General features: G+C 35.6%; 1 long non-coding RNA gene across 1 annotated transcript in view; it reads left to right on the forward strand.

Annotated features, from left to right (window-relative positions):
• Positions 1 to 22,001, forward strand: part of LOC131830430 (uncharacterized) — a 66,529-nt gene extending 44,528 nt beyond the window's left edge. The window contains exons 8-9 of the long non-coding RNA XR_009353156.1: positions 4,629 to 4,770; positions 21,752 to 22,001. This is a non-coding gene — a long non-coding RNA (uncharacterized LOC131830430). The remainder of the gene's footprint in view (positions 1 to 4,628; positions 4,771 to 21,751) is intronic.
• Positions 22,002 to 22,516: the final 515 nt, after the last annotated feature.

A 22,516-nucleotide genomic window follows, 5' to 3' on the forward strand; every position in this document is an offset into this window, starting at 1 on the left:
ATACGGCCGAGAGCCTGGAGGTTGCATTTACAATTTCGGGTGTGCAATGTATACCTGTCTTGTTTCTATATTCGCTTAAGCCTACTGAAGGCAAATGGCAAGGACCACACCTCTTTACATACCTAAATGCACTCAGCACAGTGGATAAGTACATTGATTAATCGGGTTTAAAAGAAAAAAACCTCACTTCACCGTTCCTTTGTTTTTTTCTAGAAAATCGAATTCTCTTTTGCAAAAAATGCTGTTTTGTTAAAATGATAACTTATTCCACAACTCGTTCTCTCACCTTTCCTGCTGCTATTGCTGTTTTTAAAAATACAGCATTTTGTTTCCACTATGATTTTGGTCGAGTCTTAAATTTGTTCTAATTAAGGCAGATTTCCTTCAACTCACTTTCAATAATCACAACTTCAGTCCTGTTAATGACATGCACTCTAAGTAACTCAAGCTGAACAGAGTCCACTGTCATAAGGAAGGAAGTGATTTCCACTGGTATTCCTTGCACCCAGAGCTAGAACTGACATTTCGTTATGCGTGGTGACACGGCCCCTCTTCGGGAGGAGAAGTAAAAAGTATTTCCTACAAATACGCAACAGGCACCTGACCTGTTGGATCAGGTTACATCAGGTTATGTTGTGTTACATGATGTGACATGCCCTGAAGTGACCTGAGGCAATGTCATTCTGTGTTACCCCGGTGGAGTGGCGCTGCTCTTCATTAAACAGCCATGGGAAGGCTCATCAGCAGTGGTCACAAACCACTCTCATGCCGCCTTTGCAAAGAAGTAGAGAATCAGCCACGGTCTGAACTCTTCCTCCCGGGAGTCATTTAAGGAAATCAAAGAACACAAATCACACAAGTTTCCATTGTTTTAAAAGAGGAATGAAAATTCTAAGGTAAGATGTGTTTCTGTGACAAGGATCATACATGGCCGAGGAACAACCTGGGCTCTGAAATAAAAAATGTTCCATTATGAACATTTCTAGTATTCTTAAAGTAATCACAAGATGCAGATCAGTTTACCTACTTTTTTCTTTTTTAACATAAAGTCTGTTCATAATGACCCTTTCCAATGATTAAAAGTGATCTTTTAAAATTATACATTGTGTAAACTGGAAGCCCCTATAAAAAGGTGGAATGAAAGTACGTCTTTAGTCTTACCCTTGGAATGATTTTTATCAAGACAGTGGCTCTCAGGAAGAAACTATCTTAAATTATTACATTATGTGATATTATGTAAAAGGAATCCATTGTGCTTGGTCATTTCTTCTAATGATTTTAATAGTATTTTCCTATTGATATATCTTGCATATAAATTCAGTTTTAATGATCTGCATAAAGAACTGAACAATATTACATAGGTACATCTATCTAGTGATTTTAGAGTAATTACTGGTGCATGGAACAGAATATAACCTTTTGGTTATATTCTGCAGTAAAAGGAATAGGTTAGAGAGGTTTTTATGCAAATTAGAAATGCTCTGTGTTGGAAGCCTAATTGTACTTTTTATTGTTAGACAAGTCAATACTGCTTTAATACACATTTTATAAGCTTCTTGCTGAAATTGTATATGAAAGGGATTGGTTTCCATAGATGAAAGGCATAATCTTAACAATGAGGCCACATAAGCAGAGTGGTTGAAGTACTGATAAAGGATTTGTTAGCTCCAACATAGAATAAGTCTTATTAGCCTTATTAGTCACCACTGTTTGACCCACTACTATTAACTGTGCGAGTCACATGCATTGCAAACTAGGTTGGAACAGCACCGTGTTTGGCCATTTAGAATAAATGTAATCTAATACGAACAGCATTCAACTGCGAAGAAGTAAGGGCCATATCTTGTCCTTTAGTGTCCTCCTCATTCCCAGGGAGTTGCTTGATTATTGGAAATCTTAATTTTCAAAAACATTTGATATTTAGGTAATCAAAGTTCAAAAATATCAAATGTAATGTTCAACTTCTCTTTGAAATCAACACAACTCATATGAGAGGAAATACAAAAATAAAAGGTCATTGATTATAACATCAGAGAAATTTAAGATGATTAAAACATCAAATAGAAGTTCTATTAAATCCAAATCATGTGCATTTATCCTTTGTGTCATTTTCATTTACAATTCATCATGTTTCCCCCTTAATTTAATGATGTGATAGATTAAGAATGGTTGTCATATAAAACTAATATTGCTAGAAAGAAAATTCTATAAATAATAAAGTTTAAAAATCCAAAATCATAAAAGAAAAGCCTATGTTGAAGCACTTATCTTTATATAATAGGGTTGTAGCAGAGTCAGAGTGGATAATGTAGCTGCTCTGCTCCTACCTACATTCAGGACCTGCTTTTCTAAACCTCTAGCCAATTTTTTCTGCCACAGGTATTTACAATAAATTTATTACTACTTAAGTCAATAGTTTCTGTTGCTTTTAGTTAAGAATTCTGACTGAACCATGTATTCCTTAATTTGCACTGAGAAGAAATATTTGTTTATCAAAGATGTATATAGACTAATAAATTAGAATTACACTATTATTAGACTAATAAACTATTATTATTAGACTAATAAATCTGAATTACAGATAAAACATAATCAAACAAAGAGAAAACCATAAACTAGCATAGAAGATAGTTATTCATGTGATCATGTTATTGGGAGGACTACACCCATTCACTAGGTCATTCATGGAATACTTAATAACATTTACAATGTTAGAAGAACTCTCATGGGCAACTAGATGTATGGAAGCAAGGTGGGAAGAAGTGTTGAGTTCTAGATATATTTTGAAAACAGAACAAACAGAACTTACTGAAAGACATGATGAGATATAAGAATATGTAAGGTATCAATCATTTCTTTTGGCAATTAACATTTCTTGACTATTTGACTATTTGCTGAGATATGAAAGGCTAAAGGGAGAACAGGTTTATGGATTATGACGATGAAGAGTTTGGTTTTGAATTTGGTTTGAGATGCCCATCAGAAATCTAAGTGGAAATACTGAGGAAAGAATTGAATGTTTAAGAGTCTGCATTTACATCCAAGAGCCTGTGATAGGCAGAAGAATGGCCCCCCAAAGCTGTCCGTGTCCTACTCCCCAGAACCTGTGAATAGCAAAGGCAGATTTAGATTGCTAACCAGGTGACCATAAAATAAGGAGATTATCCTGGATAATCAGGGTTGGCCCCCCAAAATCCCAAAGGTCTGTAAATGCAGAAGTGGGAGGGAGAAGAGTCATTGTCAGAGTGACGTGATGTGACAAAGACTTCAGAGGCCATCGCTGGCTCTCAAGATGGAGGGAGGGGCTACAAGCCAAGGAATGCAGAGGCCTTTTGAAAAGGTGAGGAAAAAGGTTTGTCCCTAGAGCCTCCCGAAAGGAATGGAGGCTGCAGGCCTCTTGATTTTAGCTCAGGAGACCCATTGTAGACTTCCGTCCTCCAGAGCACTAGATAATTCTGTGTTGTTTTAAGGCACTAAATTTGTGGTAAGTCAGACATCATGACAGCCTTGGATGTCTCCACATTAACAGTGGATGAAAGGAATAACAACAGCAATAGCAGCAATGCCTCCTTCCTAAGGCTACAGATTGGAGTCAAAGGACCAAGTCCCCAGGAGGCGATTTCAAGGAAAATAAAAAGGAACATATACATTGCTGTATAAATGGCAAGTTAAAACTTATCAATTAACCTATCAATTACCTTAAATGTTTGAGTGGGTTGAGAGATTTACAGTTTTGGGGGAAAGCTAGAGCTGTCAAATTAGTGACAAATACACAGAAAACTAAACAACACTGAAACTAAGAAACAGCAGGAAAATAGGCAGTCATATTTTCAAATTAAGAAAAAGTTATATAAAAAAGAAAATATGGTCATAATATACTTTATAGCTTAAACCTTAGCAATATTTACCTATTGGTAACACTGCAAACACCAATTCTGTAGTTAACAAGAATTGTGGGATATTAGAATAAAGATGGGAAAAGTATGTTAGCAGTGGAGGAGTGTTGTAAAACATCTAAAATAGACCAAAAAGTCTAAAATAATCTAAAATATTCTAAAATAAACAGAAAGTCAAAAATCAGCAAATTAAATATGTTATTTAAAAGCATGAAGGTAATGGCACAAAGAAAGAACTAATCAAAATTGAAAGTTATTGTCACTGGAGAACAGGAGTGCTATATTTCATACAAATTTTAGAACTTTATGATTTTTAAAAACTCTACATCTATTACGTTGATAAAAATGAAAATTAAATTTTAAAAAGAAGAAGTGTAAATAGATGCTGGGGGTAGGAGAAATATTTCCTGGAGATTAGTATAGATTCAGGGAAAAAGTGGTCTCCATAGGTATGGGCTGGGTCAGCTCTAATCAAAATTACCAGTAGGCAAATTATCTAAAGTATCTCGTGTAACAACATAAAGAAGGTTAAAATCTTTTTTAAAGCTAAGTTATGACACTCAAATGACATGAATAGGATGGGAGAAAATCCTTTTATAATAATACTGTGTTCTTTCTTACAGACATAAAACTAAATTATCTTATAATATATTTTAGGATAGTTATTTGCTTTTTGCCTAAAAGTGATTATTCCTTTGTGAAGAACAAGGTCATTTGATCACCTTATTTTAGGGTAGATGCTGATTCAACGGAAAGAAAGGCCTTCTCTGGGCATGAGCACTACCTGTAAGATAAAGAAATCAGCCAGCCCCAGAGACAGTCTATAAGAGGAAAGAGAAAGGATGAACAAAGGAAGAAAACTGGAGAATCAGAGGTGAGTTGATGAAAATTAACTCACTGATTCATGAACCTGTCTTAGGAAGCACTGGACTAAATGTAATCCATAAAGTCCTTCCATGTCTAAAATTAAAATGTTATTTTAATTTTAGACATGGAAGACAGAGGTTAACACCTACTCTGTGTATGATGTTAATATGGATTACTTGCTGCTACAGGGCAAGATCGAGGTTTAACTTAAATGTGTAGAGGGCCAAGAACAGCATGACAGATAGGTAGGATCCCCATGGGATTAACTGTCCAAATTGGGGCATTTTGAGACAGAAAAAGGAGGCGCTACTAATAACTACTGGCTTACATCATTACTGGTCGGGAGCAAATTGGAACGTATGGTCACTCGACACAGAGATGACTTCTTATGCTGAGCTAACACTATCTCAGCCACTGGATAGTCAGCATGAAATAAGCAGCTGTGTTGGTTTTTAAAGCGTACCTAATTGATGAACATCTGGTGGCAGGTAGCCAGCCCATTAAAAATCAATTATACTCAACGGCTTGCATCTGAGCCATACTGCACCAATCTCCTCACACTCATCAGATCCACATGTTCCTGAATAAACACACACACCACTCAAGCCAGTGCCTTTGAACTTTGTGTGGTTGGAAGTGAATTTTACCAGTGGCTTTCCTCTGACCCACCATGAAGAGAAGAATTCCTGTTGGTCCACTCCTGATTGTTGACAGGTCAAGAGACCTGGCAGCAGTTTGAATAAAGCTCTAAATTCAAGGGTATCCAGACCAGTCACTGCTCTTTGTAACTTTTTAGGTAGAATATATAACAGAAATACCGGAAGCTATGTAACATAATAGTAAGGAAGAGACAGTGACCAGAAACTAGATTTAGGGTATGATCAGGGAATTAAAAATTAGTAGTGAAAGCAGGAGTATAGCTTCAGAAGAGGGTGTGGAAAAGCCTGCCACACAAATCTCAGCTCAGAAGTTGGTTTTTATGTTGGGAGTTTTTATCTGTAGCATACACCAGAGAATAATTAATGAACCATCCAGCTTTTTCTTATGAGAGGCATAATCCAAAGAGTTATTGCAGCAGGGATTGGTGGGTTGGAAAAGAGGATGGACCCAGTGCCTTGAATAACACCCTGGAGCAAAACCAAACTTTCCTCATTAAAGCCACCCTTGGATCATAACTTGAAGAGCATCGGGGATGTCTGGAATGAATCCTGGATCTTCAGCAGGCCATGAGAGCTATCATATAGAGTCCATTTCTACATAAGAAAAGATCATTTTAAAAAATAACTTTACATTAATGATCATCCAAGAACTACTTCTGAATACATAGGACTATGGTTGTAACTGGGTCTGGCCATTATCTTTTACCTGCCCAATAGCTAACAGGCCAGTAACAATGAAGTGTTTTACATTTTTTGTATGTAAGATTTAGGATGAACATGAACACAATTTTATGTAATGTCATGCAAATGACAGACATAAAAAATAAGATCTCTTATAGATCAACATATAGCTTTAAACATAAATTACATAAAATAAGTGGGTTAATTATCTTGACTTTATACATAAAACACCTTTTCTTTCTGCTATTTTACACTATATGATTGTCTCTTTGTAATTACAATTTAATTTTTAAATTTGGAAAGGACCTTAGAGGTCATTTAGTTCATGCTCCTTCTTCATAGTTAAAGTAACCAAGGCCTCGAAGGGGAACCTGGGTCAGATTTACCTGAGGTTATGCACATTCTACAAGGATATTGGAGACTCGAAGCCAGATCTCCTGGCTCCTGGTCCACAGCTATATTTCTTCAACTGTTCTTTTTTTTTTTTTTTTAATGTAAAGCTTCTATTTCATATGGACATAGTTATGAAGAGTTAAGCCTGATTATGGCATAATATAACTTAAACCCATACTGAATCTTTGGAACTGAAATATAAGCAAACTACACTTGTTAAGCTGTTAACTCTTCCTTCCACTGGCCTTAATAATCCATCATTTGACCTTTGCAATTTCTTTTGATGGTCACGTATACAAATATAACACACACACACACACACAGACTTATGGGCTATGTACATACTGAATATTCATGAGTGTACATACATTTTAAATTTACACTGTAGGGGCACCTGGGTGGCTCAGTTGGGTAAGCAGCCAATGCCCAATTTCAGCTCAGGTCATGATCTCAGGGTCAGTCACGAGATAGAGCCCTGAGTCAGGCTCCTGGAGCCTGTTAAAGATTCTCTCTCCCTCTCCCTCTGCCCTTGCTTCCCATCTCTCTCTCTCTCTCTCTTACTCTAAAAAATTACACTGTGAAATATAATTTTACATTAGAGTTTAATCTAGAAAAATTAGGTCAGAACTTTCCCTTGTATTCAATACATATTTGAAAACTGTAAAAGCTACCATTCATCAACTTTTGCTAAACAGCTCAATGTTTCTGTACAGCTTTCAGTTAGTTGCGTTTTTAGCTGTGTTCTTAAAACTACCTGCCCCCTCATCAGAAGACACCATTTCAGTTTCCCTCTAGCCTAAGAAATAATCATTCAAGCACTTTATTGTGTGGTGACTTTTTCTGACAACATCTGTTGCTCTGAAACAGAAAAGTACCCAGAGTGACAAAGAGAGTGTTTTCTACGATTTTACCCATGCTGAAAAAGATGGGCCAGAGAGCTGTACGACCCATAACAATGTGAAAATCTTTATATGAAGTTGTTCACCAGAGACTCGTCAATAGGCTGAGCCATATTGGATCTGGCAGTCTTTCTACTGGGACAGTCTTTGCCTTGAAGTACTATCTTTTCTCTTTTTCAATGTCAGCCTGAAGGCTCTTAGACAACATATGTTCATTTCATGTCTTAGAGATATTGCTTCTGGTATTGCAAATGCATTACCACATTGAGCTTTTTTGTAAAACAGATGGTACATATTAAGGTCTCTGTTTCTTGTACGATTTCTGTAACAATGGCCCCGCATTCTTCACGTTGACAAAAGTATCATCAACATCATGCAGGGCGGCCCTAGATTATGTCAGGATGGTAAATGAACACTTCAAACGGAAAGATCAATGACGAAGGTGAAACAGACCCTTAGAGAACTCCGAACTGAAACTGGTCATTTCTTGAAATTGTTCCCTTAGTTAGGAATTATCCTGTTCTACTCTTTCAAGGCCCTCTGTCAAATCGTGTTTCAAGTAGTACAAAAGCATGTATACAGAGTAGTCAACTTTTAGAAATGAGGTTATGAAGTAGACTTCCCTGACCTCCTGGTTAAGTGAAATCTTAAATTAAACTGCTGTTACAGGATTTTTTAGGGAAGTCATTTAGGACTAACTGGAATCACTCTAAAAAGCCGGGCTATCATCAGGTTTGAAAATCAGGTTTGGGTTTCCCTAAATAAGCTTATGGCATTAGCTACTATTCATAATTTATTTGGAATATTCTATTTAGTTCACTAAAGGAAAGAACTGAATTGAAGAACTGAAAGCAGTTTTTGGATTCAGCAAATCTGTGAATTTGGAGATTTATATTCCTATCTCCCACATGCCTTTGTCTATAAAACAGGCTGCTAATCTATGTCTCTTAGATGGATACCAATGTTCAGAATGCTTTTGGTTTTCTCTATGGAGAGAAAGACCTTAAAATAAGTACATTTACTTGTGTAAGCTCTCATTTTGTGTTAATTTTGTTTTGTGTATTGGTTTTGATAAGAGTTTTTAACTGAAATCACACACAATTGAACACAACTGAACCACACACAATTAAACAACCAGGACCTACTTATCAAATCCCTATTATATGGCAGGCAGTTTTCTAAATACTAGAATAAAATAGAGAGAGAGAGAGAAAATTCCTGTCCTTCTGGAGCTTACATTCTAGGAAGTCAGTAGATAAACTTTTATATTTATTATGTTCTTAGAAATTAGTGCAAGCTACAAAGAGGAAGAACTATTTTTCTTTCACAAGAGAAGATAAAAAAAACTTGTCTGCTTTTTCAATATAAACATTTGACACACAATTACGCAAGTGATAGGAAGAGTCTAAGACCACATGAATGTCTGCTGATCTTACACTGTTCCTGGACCTTGCTACTTGGTAAGAGAGGTTTTGACTTCTTTCAGCCAATTCTAACCTTTTTACAAAAATAAAACATTTTGATAAAGGGGATTTTTATTGGAGGGCTTGGGGCTTCAGTGCCCTTGCAAACCACATGCAATTTTAGGGCTCTGTGATTATGCAAAATATTCAAACAATCTTTAAGTGTAAAATATTCTGTTAGACCAAAAGAAAACAGTGAGATAAGATTTTATTTAAAAAGGTCAATAAATAAATAAATAAAAAGGTCAAATCATGGGATGCCTGGGTGGCTCAGTCAATTGAGCATCTGTCTTTGGGCTCAGGTGGTGATCCCAGGGTCCTGGGATTGAGTCCCACATCGGGGTCCTTGCCCAGTGGGCAGCCTGCTTCTCCCTTCACCTGCCATTCTCCCTGCCTGTGTGCTCTCTCTCTCTGAAAAATCTTAAGAAAATAATAAAAAAATAATAAATAAAAAGCTCAAATCTAATAATAAAGCAGGATGTACACATGGAAGTTGAATGATAGAACAAGATAGTAAGTGCTAAGATAAATTAGATAATATAAAAATGTAAGCACTACAAATTGAGAAGAAGTAATGATTACCAAAGAGTTGTACTCAAGAAGACTTCTTCAAAGAAATGAGAATGAAGCTGGACCTTGAACTTATGACTGGCATGGCCAGCAGTCTCTTGTCTTCCCCTTTCATGTGAGTGTCTTGTTTGAAGGCAAGTTACATGGTATACCATTATAGTAAATTAAAAGCATTCAGGAAGTCTACATATTTGAACACAGGCATAAAGAGCAGAGAAAGAAAATTTAAATGCAGAATGCAACTTTACTCTGGAGAAGACAAAGTTCTTCTCCTTCACCATGGAATGGTCCAGTATAATTAACCTGCCATCAGGTCCTAATGCACACATACAATGCTATAACTGGTGTCTAGGATTAGACATTATGGATAAACCGTGCATTGTACGTACTCCACAATCAAGTCATCCTTTGTGTAGACATCCATATTGTTGAGCCTACGTATAACTTTTATTTGGCTTCCTTATGATACTGTTCATGAGCTCATGGAGTCAACTCCCCTAAAAAGGAGGTGTTCAATATCCAAATAGTCTTAGGGATCCTTCTAGTAAAAATTCTTATATAATGGTAATATAAATAGTACAATGCGGCACCAGTAGCTCTGTAGGAAAAGAAAAGCAACAGAGAGGACCCCAAAATACCCAAAGACATTTATTAGAAAGGGTGGTAAGCCCTTTTAAAAAGCAGCTGCAAATGGAGAGAAGTTTGCACATTTAATGCAGTGAAAACACGGGATTCATTTCAAGGTGAGCAGGCTGAGGCAGGCAGGCAAATACTTGAAACCAAAGCAAAGCAAAACAAAACAAAGACAAAAACCCGAGTTCCTTTCCTAGACAAACACACACAGATAACAAAATAAATTACTGAAGCTCGGATGTAAATCAAGCAAGAGGGGAAGAATAACAGCGAAATAAAGACAAGGTCCAGAAAAAAAGGAAGAAGGACAGCAGGGAAAGCAAATCTCAGAAAGTATTTTGATCTTTCTGCAAAAAGAACCAAAGCAGGATCTCTAGAGTCAGTTCTTCTAGAGAAAATAGAAAAACTACCCTGACCACTCCTTCTTAAAAGTTTAAGTAAACGAATTTTATGTAAGAATGTGCAATATAAAAGGAATCCCATACAACATTGCAAGAAATGAGAACAAAGAGAATAGCATCCTCTCTGATAATAAAAGCATGCCACAAAACCTGTCTGCAAAATGGATACAAAAAGTAACCAAATATGTCAAAATGAGCTCAAAAAAAATAAATAGAAGACAGGAAAGAGCACCATAAATAAGAATTAGAAACACTCGGGGCGCCTGGGTGGCTCAGTGGGTAAAGCCGCTGCCTTCGGCTCAGGTCATGATCTCAGGGTCCTGGGATCGAGTCCCGCATCGGGCTCTCTGCTCAGCAGGGAGCCTGCTTCCTTCTCTCTCTCTCTGCCTGCCTCTCAGTGTACTTGTAATTTCTCTCTGTCAAATAAATAAATAAAATCTTTAAAAAAAAATAAAAAAAAAATAAAAAAAAAAAAGAATTAGAAACACTCAGCCAGAAGGACGTCTGTAGAAAAAAATAAAATAAAAAGTCATTTCACAAAGGAAAGTTAAATGAGAAGAAACACAAACTTGAATAAACAGGCAAAACTAAACTACATAATTCAGGGAGGCATACAAATTTAAGAATAATAAGAAAGAAAGCAAGAAAATTATTACCACAAAAGTCAGAATAGTGGGTAAGGAGGATATTGTGATCTCATCTCTTGATCTAGCTAATAATTGCAAGGCTTATTACTCATTCAACTATACATTCACGCTTTTTCCCTATGTATAGAGTATATTTCACAATTTTTAAATGTGTGAAGCATTTAAAAGTTATAGTATATCATAACCTAAGTTCAAGTAAACTCAATGATATTCCAATTTTTCTTATGATGATTACATTAATCTTTCATATACAATATCTTTTCATATAATAACCTTTATATTTTTTAATATTATTTTTCTCTCTTTTTGTGAATGTCCCCATTATTGATACTATAAAGCAGCCTGATGAATTATCTAGTGTTAGATGCTGACATTTTTTTAGGTCTTCAAGACACAGCCATGAATGAGCCCTCTGAGCTCCTCACCCTCAAGGAACTGACAGTCTAATTTAACTTCCCTAAATCTAAATATGTCATCATAATCCCTTTAATACCACATGTTGGATAGGATTGCCCTAAGAATTAAATATCTGGCTTAATGCCTGGCACCAGCAACTGTTCAGTAAAATTTGGTTCCATTCCCCATTCCCAAGAAGGAATAGCAGATTTTATAGTTCTAGTTCCACCGCAGGAAAAAAAAAGCAAAAACAAAATAAAAAACAAAACCATGAAACTGTGTAGTTCCATGTATATCAAACTGTATTCTTCATTCCACTCATAGCTTTTATCAGTCCAAGCTACAAATGAAAACTCAAAACAAGATCAGAAAACCAGGGCTCGGGGCACCTGGATGGCTCAGTGGTTTAAGCCTCTGCTTTCCGTTCAGCTCATGGTCTCAGGGTCCTGGGATCAAGCCCTGCATCGGGCTCTCTGCTCACTTGGAGCCTGCTTCCCGATCTCTCTCTGCCTGCCTCTCTGCCTACTTGTGATCTCTTTCTGTCAAAGGAATAAATAAAATCTTTAAAGAAGAAAAGAAAAGAAAACCAGGGCTCAGGGGCCAAATCTGGCCCATCTTTTGTCTATATAAATAAATTTTATTAGAAAACACATATATACACACACACACAAGAGTGAATCAATAATAGATATATTAAGAAAAATGGATGGTGAAAAAGAACAATTTTAGAACCCAAAGAAAGAACACGAGGTACTGTGGCAATGGTGGCCTACAAAGGTGAATCCATTTAGCTGAATATAATTCTCAGAAAGAGCTAATCCAAGGTGTTGAAATAGACTGAAGATATAAAACAGATCACCAAGCATTAATTCTGGAAAAAATGCTTTGTCTTTGGGTAAGAACAGCAGTAACGCATGGCACGTCCGTCTGCTGGTGCTATGGTCCTTCTCTTCCCCCTCTTCTGGCTTGGCCACATACACATACACACCCTCAAACTTAGATGCTCAAGATCAATAGCTTAGTACACAACCAACAGCTTTCCTGTCAGAGAGGACAAAGTTGATTTGGAGCAGGAGGTTAAAACTTCTAGCTTTGTCAGATAAATGTGGCAATTATGGTAAGGAACAAATTTCCATAGAAAAGACATGGGAAAATCCACAGTTGGTGTGAGAGGCAAACCAGCCAGAATTGAAGGAAGATCCTAAAAGGACACAGAGCTTGGTAAGTTCTGCACACATCTCTGACTGACTGGGAAGCTGAACATCTACAGAGGAGACTCAGGGGAATGCAGAAGAAATTAAAAGGCAAGAAAGAGATGTGAGGACTGGATGAACATTGAATGTACTCTCCAACTCACACACAAATGGATCACAGAAGGTGGTAGCCTTATGAACTTGAAACATTTTAACACAACCTCTGCCCACATCATTGACTGCCTCATAAGCCATGTAGTTACAGGAGGAAGCCAGGGAAATCAGAATAAAAGAATGGAGCAGACATATCAGCACTTAAAAATAACAGGAAAAAGATTTCTGGAGTAAGACAAGCTACCAAAACAAACAAAACAAAACATCCCCCCAAATCAAAAAGCCACATACAAAAAGTTGCTAGAAAAATAAATTAAAATTTGGGGTTACTAAAATAGATTGTCTACAATGTTTAGATTTCAACCAAAAATTAGGAGAAATCCAAAGAACCAGCAATTTGTTACCCATACACTCTTCATTAGAAACCATTTGCAACTGATCTTAGATTTTGCAGTTAGCAAAGACTTCGAAGAAGCTAGGTATTTGTGAAACATCTTATAGGTGAACGATTCTTTGATTCTTGAGTTATTTACAAATGACTTGCATATTTCATATATTTGGAGGATTTCCCAACTTTTTTTTGTTCTTGATTTCTTAATTTAATTCTGATTTACTAGGATATTTTTCTTTGTATTATCTCCCTCCTTTTTAATTTCTCATGGCTTGTTTTATGCTGTAGCATAATGTGATGGTCTTAAACAGCTGATTACTGTTCAACTATATAAATTTAGTAAAAATTAAAGTGGATGAACTTTATGGTATGTAAATTATATCCCACTAAATAGGCTTAAAATGATATCAAAGAGATAGCAGGTTTTAAGAGACAGCCACAGATATATAATATAGGAAAAGACCATGAAATATATGTATCATAGTTGTCCTCAAAGAAGAAAACCAAAGCAATGGAATGGAACAATTACTGAAATGGGTAGCTCAAAAATACCTCTTGAAATTAAAAAAATATATATTGAAAGCACGCACTAAAAGAGCACAACGCCTATCTAGAAGAACTTACACAGAACAACCAACACCAAGGCATATTTTGTAAGTCCAATTATCATTGTATAAAATAAGATCAGCAAAGCAGATAGTCTCCTAGGTCACCTGATAATGAAGGGCAAAAGGGAGAAAACACAAAAATTAAAAATCATAAATGGAAGATATCTAAAGAATTTTTTAAAATTCACAAAGTAAAGATCTATTTGACTTATCTCTGTCTGTATATGCTTTAAATTTAAAAAGAAATTCATTTTTAAAGGAATCTTGTACTCACAAAACTGACCTCAGTAAAGACAAAAAGTCTAAACAGGGCAATCACCACAGAAAAAGTAGAGAAAACCATAAAGACCTCACTCTAATTCCCCACCCCTAATGCACACAGTAGATCACCAAGCCCAATATTCACCTCGGGTATCTCCCACACATTTATATCTTAGATGATGTCTGTGCTACTTGAACTATTTCAGAGTATGGAAAATGAGCGAAACGTCCAACTTCATTTTTCTCTATTAAGCACCACTGTATTGTTTTGGAGGACTACATTTCAGGTTTTTATTTTTATTTTTTTTAAATTTATGACTCTAACAACTTTAGTGAGGCTATAATTTTTCTACCATAAAATATGTTTTCATTTTAAATGTACAAATGAACAATTTTTAGTATATTGCCAACTTGTGCTATCACCATCACTACAATCTACTCTTTGTACATTTCCATCACTCCAGTAAGATCCCCTTCCCATTTATAGATAATCTTCATTCTGACTTCTAGCCCTAGGCACCCACTAATTTACTTTCCAGCTCTAGAGATTTGACTTTATTAGACATTTCATAAAATTAATTCATACAATATGTTGTCTTTTGTGTCTGCCTTCTTTGATTTAGCATACGGTTTTTCAGGTTCATCCACATTATAGTATATATCAGCATTTCCCTTTTATCAATTTAATTTTCAAAAGGAAGTATGATAGGGGTTCCAAAATATGACAAAAAAATTAACCAAAAAATAAAGATACAGATCAACCACACTTTTAAATATCAAAGTGAAAATCTCTTATGAAATACTTGCAAACAGGATCCTACCATCTTATTAATAGAGCTAAAGAGAAAGTCTATATGATTATTTTCCTGGATACAGAATAACATTTGCAAAAATGTAACTCCATTTATTTAAAACACTGGACAAAATTGGAGCTGATGGATACTTTCTTACTATGATAAAATGTATATCCTTTAATCCAAAAGCCAGGCCCTTAATGTGAAGATAGAGGCTTTCCAAGTAAAGCCAGGAATAAGACAAAGATGCCTACTGTGTTAATATTAATATATTATTGTTTTAGGGGTTATCAGCCAAAGCATTCAGAATTGTAGAGATTGGAACTGGCATACCTTTCAAATGACATGATTATATGTCTACAAAACTGAAAGGAATCATAGAGAAACCACTGAAAACAGTAAGAAAATTTAATGAATTTCAGGTGCATTCATTTCTATTGCTGCTGTAACAAATTATCAAAACATAGTAGCTTAAAACAATGAAAATGTATTACCTTAGAGTTCTCAGTCTAAGTTAGAATAAAGGTGTTGGCAGGACTACACCTCTTCTGGAGGCCCTAGGGGAAATTCTGTTTCCTTACTTTTTCCAGGTTCTTGAAGCCATCATCATTTCCTTTTTTGTGGCCCCTTTTATCTTTGAAACCGGAGATAGCAAATCAAGTCTTCCTCACATCAGATCTCTGTAAACAATGACTCTCCTACCTCCCTGCCTCCCACTTCCATTTTTGTTGGATTCTTGTAATAACATTGGCCCCACCTGTATAACTAGGATGAGCTCCCTCTGTTAAGGTCAGTTGATTAGCACCCTTAATTCCACCTGCAACCTTAATTCCCCTTTCCATTCAACCTAACAGATTCAGATTCTGAGGATGAGAATGAACATGTCTAGGAGTGGGATGGGGAGCTTGACTCTGCTTACCCCAGGAGGTTATAAAATTAATTTCCAAAAATCAAAAGTATTCATATATAAAAACCAAAAGAGGAAAATAAAAGAAGTGGAAGGGGGAGGGGGGAGGAAATATGGAGGAAAAGACTCCATTTATCATAGCAAAGAGAAAAAAAAATACATGAACATAGATTTAACAAGAAATACACAAAATATTTATAGGAAACTAGAAAACATTCATAAAAACACAAAAGTAGACTTGGAATAAATGAGAAAATATATCATGTATTCAGATAGGAATGTTCAATGTAAAAGTGGCAGTTCTTAATTTATATACTATACTTAGTGCAGCCTCAATAAAAAAAAAAAAATTACCACTATGTTTCTGTCTGGATCTAGAGAATATAATTATATGGTGCAATCTGATGACTTAACAAACAATGGTAGTCTTAAAAACTTGGGAAATGAAGAGCAATAAAAGCATACCATAAAGCCTATGCAATGAAAACTGTATGAGGTGGGCTCATGAATAGATGGAATATATTACTTATCTATTACTATGTAACAAATTTCCCCAAATTGATGAGCTTAAAACAGCATCTATTTCTTACCTCACTCTTATTCTCAGAATCAGGAATCTAGCTGGGGCTTAGCCGGGTAGTTCTGACTCAGGGTCTATCATGGGGCTGTAGCCAAGTAGTAGGCTAGGAATGCAGTCATCAGAAGTTGAGCCATGTAGCCACACAACACAGCAGCTGGCTTCTCCCAGGTTGAGTGATGAGAGAACGTGAAAGAGAGAGAGAGACAGAAAGAGACAGAACACAAACTCAAGATGGAAGCCACAGCCTCTTCTATCATCTAATCTCCAAAGTGACATATCATCATTTTTGCCACAAACCATCGTTTATAAGTAAGTCACTATGCCTGATCCTCATCCAAGGGCAGGGAAATTTAAGTTCCACTTCGTGGAATGGGGATAGAGTATCAAAAGACTTGTGGTCATATTTTTTTAAAACTACCATGAAGATAGATGAAATAGCTCAGAAATAAACACAGCTGCATGCATGAGTGAATTTAATATATAATAAATAGATACCATGTAAATAACATATGTATTATAAAATAATTTGACCTCTCAAATTGGTGTAAAAAAAATGGAAACTGGATAGCTATGTATCCATTGATCCCTCTTGTAGGAATCTATCCCAAAGATATACTGACAAAAATACGAAAATACATATGCATAGGATTATTTATAGTATAAAAAGGAAACAACTTAAATGCCTCTTACTAGGTAAATGAAAAAGGATTGAACTTTCTATGGCAGTTCTATACAACAGAAGATTAGACAGCCATAAAAAAGTATAAAGAATCTCTGTATTCTACCAAGAAGTGATCGTTAAAAATATTAAGTGATTACAAGCAAGGTGGAGGAAAGTGTGTAGTATGCAATTATGTTATCTAACAAAGGGGGTATACAAGTATTTGTGTTTTGGGTATCACAAAAAAAAAAAAAAAAAGGGATAACTTATGAAATTTGGTCACCTGAAGTAAAATAGGGAAAAAGAGACAGTGTTAAAAGCTTGTCTTCTTTGAATGTACCTGCATATGTTGGTTTAATTTTGTAATTCTTTTATACATTAGTAAAAATGTAGTATAAGTATAAAATAAAGTCTAAAATTAGTATAAAATTTAACTGAAAAATAATTCTTAACTGTTGAAAAGAATAGGAAAATCTTTAATATATACCAAGTTGCTAGAATAACTACAATAAAGAGAAACTATGATAAGTGACTTTAAAACCCAGTGATTTGACTGTATATCCTTAGTGGGATATAAGGAACTGCAACAAATTCTTAAACTGTTTTCAGTAATCATATTATGGGTCATAACATTTATACTGGCATTCTGAGACTGTTGTGTACTTAAGACAATATTTTAATTCTGTTATTCTTGATCTCATCAAGAACCAGGCTTCTTGAGTAATAAGAAAGTAGGTATAGATAGATACAAGATCAAAGAAATTTTTTAAATTCCTGATGTTCTGAATTTGAATTGAAAAATCAATATGAAGCCATGATATATTTTACCTTAAAAATAAAAGAAACAGTACACTAAATCAGGGGCCATTATACTAACGAATGTGAGTTAAAATATACATGGGCAAATCACTGAGGCCAGTGGCTTAGAGACAGGAATCAAAAAACTCTATATTTAGACAAGATGTTTGGCTTTGGTTATTATCCAATGTACTTGATAGAAAGTAAATAGACTGGAAATCTTAGTAGTAAAGAGAATTAGGAGAGCCTGGGTGGCTCAGGCAGTTAAGCATCCAACTCTGTGTGTCAGCTCAGGTCACCATCTTGGGGTGGTGGGATCAAGACCAGAATCAAGCTTGGCACTCGGTGGGGAGTCTGCTTGAGATACTCTCTCTCTCTTCCTCTGTCCCTCCCCCACCTCTCCCTCTCTCTCTCTCAAATAATAAATAAGTAAATCTTTTAAAAAAATAGTAGAGAATTCTATTAAGAATAGACTGCAATTCCAAGTTTAAAGTAATTCCTAGGCCACCAAACCTGCCCCAACAATAAGCTTCCTGCTAAAGCTGTGCCCCCTCAAAGAAGGACTCCCTTTAGGTGAGGTCAAGGAATTCAATGAACACGCCTCCCAGAGGCAGATATAAAGGCTGTGAAATTAGATAAGGGACACTCATTCCTTTGCCAGAGTATGGAGGCTTCATTAACACATGGGGATCCTTTTAAGTAAAATTTACAAACTCTAAATGGTCAATCTCCAACTCAATGTTTATGATCCTTACCATAAGAGCAATATAGAATACTTTACTATTCCTTATAGGAGAAACAACTATTTATCTATGAAGGGAAGCATATAGTGAAAATAAGAAAGCCCATGTTTCTCAGGAAATCAGAGAAACAATCCTCAACCACACAATAGAACTTACATGGTTCTGCCTGTGTTGCTGGATCAGAAGCAAACAGGAAAAAACTAAAACACAAAATGAGTAATTATATAAAAAGTAGGTTGTGTACAGAGCTATTTTCAGTGTTTGAAGACAACAATATGAACTTGGGGAACATAGAGTAGAGCCCAAATTCCCACATACTGGTAGATTCTTTTTTTTAACATTGGCCAGTATTTAACTTCAAGACAAATTATATTTGAAAAACAATATTTATTCAAACATTTGAATATTCATGCTTTAAATTTTTTACTGTCTCTGGGATTTTCTCAAGGATTCCAGATAACTTATTTTTATGTGTTTAAAATGCAAACCAAAATACACATTAATATTGCTAATGAAATTTGGGAATCCTACATTTATGTAATTAAAACTCCACAGGTCCTAAATCCTCAATTCAAAACCACCTCCTTTCCAAATCTAGGTTATGTCTCCTGACATGAATCAATTACCCTGTAACTCCCTTGATTACACAAAACCTTGTTTACCTAAATGTTTTGCTGTCCCAAAACATTTCTGATAAATAGTGTTATACAGTCGATATGCACCTTGAGTTACATGCATTATGAATCAGAATAATTTCCTGCACACCTGTCACCTTGACATTACTTGACTGCAGTCAACATTCATTGGAAATGCAAATAATTGTAAAAGACTTGATGGTGCAGCTAGTCTTTTATCTGTCGCAGGTTCTGTCACCCATGAATATAGGAGAGTTTTTACTTGGAGTTATATATTCTATGGGCTTGAACCAATCTGAAACTGGGATCCCTTAAAAAGTTCTATATTTGATCAACTACATGAAAAGACTTATTCTGTATTTTTCCTTTTCTTAGCTATGAAAGAGGGTTTTTCTTTGTTTTGTTTCCTTTTTTTTTCTTGTAGTGAGGATGCTGTCATTGTCATTACACCTAAAGAACAGTTGGTCAATAACAAAAATATATAATTGAATTGTCACTAAGAAATTTTTAAAAATATCTCCACACTTTCAAAAAATATATGAGAATTTTAATTAATGGAAGAACAGGATCTGAGTCCGGTAAGCCAAATCTTCACTTCAAAGAGATACTATAGTCAATACAACGCTTGCAAGATATTGTTTTTCATTATTTACAGCGCTAGAGATTTAAAATAAGGGATTCATAATGGTCTGGGGAGATTTAACCAGGTTTTTCTTCAACTGAGAACAAGCTAAATAAATGTACACTCTTTCCTACAAATATTATTTTTTAAAGAGTCTTCTCCATTTCTGTAACCAAGGAAGCTAGTCCACTTTACTCAGGACAGGCAGTGAGATATATTTTCTAACAAAAGAAATAAAAATAGACATTTAATCCCTAAATCATGAGGGAGTCTTGTTTATTAAGAGTAATGCGTTTAAACATACTAGAAAACTAAAAAAATGTTTATAAGCAACATGACAAATTTAAGTCAAATACATAGTTTTTAATGAAATGAAACACTCCTTCTTATATTTATCAACTTGGAAAACATTTACTGATTACTGCAGCTGGTTACTCACTTATTATCAATCAAAGTTCCAGTAGGAGATATATATTTATTTATCTGATCAGTGAGTTAGTTTATGAGATTGTCCAGGGGTGGGTAGGCAAATTCAAATCTGTTAAGACAGGCAGCCAGGAAGAGCAGGCCAAAACTCTTGGGTAGAAGCTGACACTGCAGCCCATAGAGGGAAACTTCTTCAGGTCGGCTATTAAGGCCCTTACACTGATCAGATCAATCCCACCCAGATTCTCCAGGATGATTTCCTTTAGATAAAAAGTCAAGTGATTGCAGATGTTAATCACACCTTCGAAATACCTTCATGGCTACCCCTAGATTCCTGTTTGATTGAATAACTGAATACTTAACAGCCTAGCATATAAAAATGAATAAATGTGGTCTGTGATATGAAGAAACTCAGAGTTTATTAGAAGGAAAAGCTTTTTTTTTTTTTTTTAAAGATTTATTTATTTATTTGAGAAAGTGTAAGCACACATGCATAGGGGGAGGGGGAGAGGGAGAGGGAGAGGGAGGGAATCTGAGGCTGAGCTTGGAGCCTGACATAGGGCTCAGTCCTATGACCCTGACATCATGACCTGACTAGAAATCAAGAGTCAGATGCTTAACTGACTGGGCCACCAAGGTGTTCCAGTAGGAAAACGTATTTGTGTTCTACATTCATATGAGGGTTGGAATGAACACACTTTAGATTACAAAAACTTCTAAAATTTGTATGAATTCTATGTTGTATTGAAACATAAAAGAAACATGATGTGAAAAACTCCGCTTGCCTATTTATGCATAAAAACCACTGGAGATCAGAGAACAATGAACTAAACAAGGAATTCAGAGTACCTGGCTCTACTTCCCTATTGGCTATTAGATCATCCTTTGATTTTGAGTATTCCTTTAAACCCTCTGACCCTCAATTTATCTGTTAAAACTAAAACTGGTTCACAATCAAGGGTCTACACTCTAACTCAAATTCTTTTTGTGGACTGGTAGGATGCAGGAACAGGTCATGCAAATTGGGTTTATGAGAATAGAGAGTATTTTAACAAATTTTCCAATGAACCGCATTGGGGGAATCAAGTTACCAGTGTGCTATGTGTGCATCTCATGTTCTCTCAAGTTGTTTGATCTTATTCTATAAAATAGAGATTTTCAAAATTATGCCTGCATTTATAAACATAGACAAAAATCTCCATCCATGCCAATTTTATTACCCAGTGCGGCGCAGGGAGGATTACAGAAAGGAGCATTCTGTGTGTTTACAGCAAATTGGTAGTATTTTGTAACTAAAAAGTACTTTTTAATTTTGTAATTAAAATGTAGAAGTGAGAGAAAAGAGGACTGCATTGAGTAATCTTATAAAAATTGAATTCTGTGAAGATGGAGTTCAAATGTGATGGTTTGTTATATTTATTAAACAGCGCACATAATGATGAACCTAACGCCTCTTCCGGAAAAATTAAATAAAGATATTTCTAACATAGGAAATCTTTGTTGTGGCTCCTAGGTGCCCAGCTGAGGTGCAGTGGACAGTGATATGTGCTGGGAAGGCTCAGGCAGAGGATTCCCCTGATCTGCATGTGCAGGGAAAGCCATTCTGAAGCAAGAGAACCATTGCTTATGAATCACAGATTATCTGGGATTCCTCAAGCAGCAGCAAGCAGCTACAAATCTCACCTATGATCTTTATTGAAATTAAATTTTTGTGGTCTCATCTCATACAATCCTTTTCCCAAAACCAATTTACATAATTTGGTATAATTTGAAATGATTGACACAGGTTGCTAATTGTTGGGGTAGAAACTAGACCCTCATAGTAGCTAAGTCTCGAAGGCAAAGGTTAGAATCCAGCAACTGGTAGTGTGGGTCGAATTGATATTAGTTTAATAATCTGTAAACTATGCAAGAAAATGTAATTGTCCTACATTACAAGGGTGGTCCTTCCACTGCACAGTTTATTCAAATGTATAATCTAAATAATTGAGTACCTCTGCCTACAAAAGAGCATTTCCTCATATGCAAACACCATTTAATAGGCAGTTAAATCCAAACAGATGGATAAAAGATGCCAGAACATAATTGGTTTGCTTTTGATTATTTCATTGATGCCAATTTACTTAAAGAGTAAGCCTGGACAAGTAGGATTTATTGTCACAGAATATTCAGTTTGACAGAGAGGAGTTAAGGGATTCAGTGATCCACTTTCAGCCTCCACACGTGAAAGCTTGGGGAGAACAGAAATCTTGACCAAATCACTGGCTTTGTCTTTGCT

This window comes from Mustela lutreola, chromosome 4, assembly GCF_030435805.1.
Source record: "Mustela lutreola isolate mMusLut2 chromosome 4, mMusLut2.pri, whole genome shotgun sequence".
NCBI classification, from domain to species: Eukaryota; Metazoa; Chordata; class Mammalia; order Carnivora; family Mustelidae; genus Mustela; species Mustela lutreola.